This window comes from Cavia porcellus, unplaced genomic scaffold, assembly GCF_034190915.1.
Source record: "Cavia porcellus strain 051 isolate PalLab524CR breed Dunkin Hartley unplaced genomic scaffold, mCavPor4.1 scaffold_21, whole genome shotgun sequence".
Lineage (NCBI taxonomy): Eukaryota > Metazoa > Chordata > Mammalia > Rodentia > Caviidae > Cavia > Cavia porcellus.
Window position 1 is genome coordinate 21867478 of NW_026947504.1, and position 4047 is coordinate 21871524.

General features: G+C 35.6%; 1 non-coding gene across 1 annotated transcript; it reads left to right on the plus strand.

Moving 5' to 3' along the window:
• Window positions 1-2253: 2253 nt before the first annotated feature.
• LOC111753719 (small nucleolar RNA SNORA2/SNORA34 family) lies at window positions 2254-2390 on the plus strand. Its single transcript, XR_002788513.1, has one exon. It is a non-coding gene; the product is annotated as a small nucleolar RNA SNORA2/SNORA34 family (small nucleolar RNA).
• Window positions 2391-4047: the final 1657 nt, after the last annotated feature.

Genomic DNA, 4047 nt, shown 5'->3' on the forward strand with positions numbered 1-4047 from the left:
GGGACTGGGGATTTAGCTCAGTGGCATAAATGCCTGCCTGGCAAGTGCAAGGTTGTGAGTTCAATCCCTGCTACAAAAAAAGGAGTACACTCTTTCAATAGGACTTCATCTTACCTAGTTACATCTGCAAAAACACTATTTCCAAATAAGTTTACATTCTCAAGCATTAAGAGTTGGACTTCAACATATCTTTGGCAGGGCCGCAATTCAACCCATTAATGACATCTGACTAGATTATCTAGAGTTTTTATAATATACAGAAACTAAACTTGTATGAAATTGGTCCTCTAATTTCTGCATGCCAACAGTACTTTTGAGAAAACTATTCTATTTATAGTAAAATGAATCAATGAAGTTAGTAAAATAAATCCTTAACTCAAAGAATATTACCTGGATTTATTTTTCTATAATTTATCCTCTTTTCAATTAAAGCAAAAGACAAAATAGAAAGAAACTTCTTTTCTGATTACTTTTACTAGATGTTAGGAATTTATCTTAAAACCTTGAATTGTGTTGTTAGAGAGGAGAATCTCTTTAGAGAATATGAAACATCCCCATGTTTATTAGGTTGAATCAGAATCTAAAATGACTGAGGAAACAAGCCACTCTAATTTTTTTTTCTTTTTTGTCTTTTTGAAACAGGGTCTCACTGTGAAGTTCAGGCTGGCCTTGAGCTCACTTTGTAACTCAGGCTGATCTCAAACTCACAACAACCCTCCTGCCTCAGTTTCCTGAGTGCTGGGATTACAGGTATGTGCCACCACACCTGGCTGCCACTCTAATTTTTTATGTTAATCGTCATTTTATTAAAGGCTAACAATATTAATAGTACTATTTTGTATGCAGAAAGAACATGAGAATTTCTACTAAACAGGTGTTTTGGCTTTCGGATGAGATAATAACCTGAAAGTCAGGGGGCAAGGTTAAAAAAAGGTTTTTTCTCTGTCTCTGTCTCTGTCTCTATCTCTGTCTCTGTCTCTGTCTCTGTCTCCATCTCCGTGTGTGTGTGTCTCCTCATCTTTCCGTCTCTCTCCATCTTTTTTATCGTGGTAAAATGCACAAATACATATAAGAAAAAATTTATCATATTAATCATTTTAAATGTACAGTTCAATTCTATTAAATATATTCATAAAATTGTGTAATCATCACCACCCTCATCTCCATATTTCTTTCTTGTACAACTAAAACTGAAACTCTAAACTCATTAACAGTAACTCCATCCCCCTCTTCCTTACCCTTGGTAAATACCATTCTACATTTTTTGTCTATAACTTTTGTTGCTTCAAAACATCTAAGTGAGATCTTATAGTATTTTTCTTTTTGTGACTGGCCTATCATAATGCCCTCAAGTTTATCCATATTATAATATATTACAGAATTTCTTTTTTCTAAGTGTGAATAATATATTTCTTTATATGTGTATAACACAGACTGTTTATTCATTCCTCCCTTGATGGACACTTGGGTTGCCTCCAAATTTTATATATTTTGAGTAATACTGTTGTGAATACCAGTACATGAATATGACTTTGAAGCTTTGCTGACAATTCTGTTTAATATATATTCAGAAAGAATTGCTGGATTGTGTAGTAATTGTACTGTTTTAAGGAAGGGCACCCTGTGTTCCATAGCTGCTGTACCAGTTTACAAGTATGCAAAAGAGTTCTAATTGCTCACTGAACATAGTGAGGCACACTATAATCCTCACTCAGGCTGAGGCAGCAGAATCACTGCAAGTTCAAGGCCAGCAAGGACTACATAGCAACATCCTGTCTCAAACAACAAACTAAAACAGAGCTCTACATATTCACCAACACTTATTTTCTATTTTCTTTTTTTAACAGTAGTCAGGCTTCTGGATGTGAAGTTTTATCTCATCCTTGCTTTGATCTGTGTTTCATCCATTGTTAGCAATGTTGACTTGCTTTCATTGATAGCCATTTGTATGTCTTCTATGAAGAAGTGTCTACTTAAGTCTTTTGTTAATTTTAAATCAAGTCTTTTGTCATTTTTTTTAATTTTAAAGAAGTTAAAACCAAGGAAAATAAAACTAATCAAAATAAACCAGTATAAATGATACAGGACTTTAAAATCTTATGAAATCAACAATAGTTACCATAATGCCTTTTGTGCTCTTCAAAATAGCTGCAAATAACTTCAGGCATAGTAAAAATTGGACAGAACAGAATAGAATAGAAACAATAAAAACAAAACAATGAAAGCAATAAAGGACCTCAAAACAAGCCAATCCTGGCCCTGAATCAAGACCGGCAGCTTCCTGACGCTGTTGGTTTCAAGCAGGAGCCTGAAGAGATGTCTTTCTATGGTCTGTTGGCCATTTCAAAACTTGGGCAGTGAAATGGTCAATTTATTAGAAAGAAACAGCTTGAAGCAACCTCTCCCCCTTAAACCACCCCACCCTACCCCACGCTCGTGACTGGCTGTGAGCGGTGGCAGGCTGCGGTGGTACATGGGAGACTCTGGCATTTACTGGCACCCGTGCCAAGCTGGGCCCTGGAGCGCCAGGGAACCAAGCAACCCTTCCCCATCCCTGCCTGTTTTGTTTTGTTGAAATTCAATATACATGAAAGTATGGACAGCTATTTTGAAGAAAACAAGTGACTCTATGACAGCCATTAGTGACTTCCCTATTGTCTGGTTTTGAAGACCTAAAACGCCTTCTTCATTCTGTTTGGATCAGTTTTATACTATGTTGTTTTGTATGAATTCTCTGTATGCGAAAACATGGACAACTATTTGAAAGAAAGCAAGAGACAATATGATAAATAGTGAAGATCTCAGGTCGTCTAGCTTTGAAATTTATATCTCTTACATTGCTTTCTTATGTCCTATTCTGTTGTTGTGTTTAATTTTACCCCCTTAAAATTAAAAAAAAAAAGCCAATAGTAAATCCAAAGTGGCTACCATAACATATCTTGCTATTATTAAATAACTGCTTATGCCATCAGATTTAACACAATCAAACAAAAAAAAAGAGAATAAAACCCAATCCAACAAAGCAACGAAAATGATATGGTTTGCAGGTGAGGATCACTTCCTGGTGAGGCCTGGTCCTCTCCCCTCACAGTCCCGGGATGGCACTGACTCACAGAGGGAGGCTTGGGTCTGGCTGTCCCCAAATCCAGCATCAGGAACCCCGTTCATGGTGCTGGTTTCCAGGCAGGGATCACCTGTTTGTGAGCTGTCTTTTGTCATCTAGTTTTAAATTTTGTTTGCTAGATATTCAATTCTTATCAGATACTTCATTTGAAAACATTTTCTCCTATTTATTGTTGCAGATATTTCTCTTTATGTTATCATTTGATACACAACATTTTTAAAGTTTCCATGAGATCTAATTTCTCTGTCTTCCTTTGTTGCCTGCACCTTTGATATATATACAAGAAACCACTGCCAAATTCAGTATTGTAAAGCTTTTGTCCTATATTTTCCGCAAAAATATTACTTACATATTTGATTCATTTGAGATAAATTTTTGTAACTTGTATAAGGTAAGACCCAACTTCTTTTCCTATAGGGATATCTGATTTCCCCAGCATTATTTGTTGAAAAAAGTGTCTTTTGCTTATTACTGGTTTTTGACAACTTTGTCAAAAATCATTTGACCATCCAAGTGAGAATTTATTTCTGGACTCTATTGTATTCTATGTGACTATGTGTTTGTCTTTATGTGGTTACCACATTGTTTTGATTATCATACCTTTTTAGTAGGTTTTGAATTCTGGAAGCCTGATTTCTCCATCTTTGCTCTTCGTTTACAAGACTGTTTTGTTTGGGGGTCCCTTGAGATTTCATATGAATTTCCTATTTAGTTTTTTGAAGGTTTTATCTGCACTCAGCTGGCTCCAAGGAAGGGTAGTAAGACTAAGTGGCAGTCATTTATGGCAGCTGCCAGAGATAAGGGCAGAAGAGGATGCCACTCTAATTTTTCAAAGTTGTTTTTTTCTGTTTACATACTAAGAACAACTTAAGAAAAACCTTGATAATACAAAATATTATTACTCAAGGGGATCTTTTTAATTG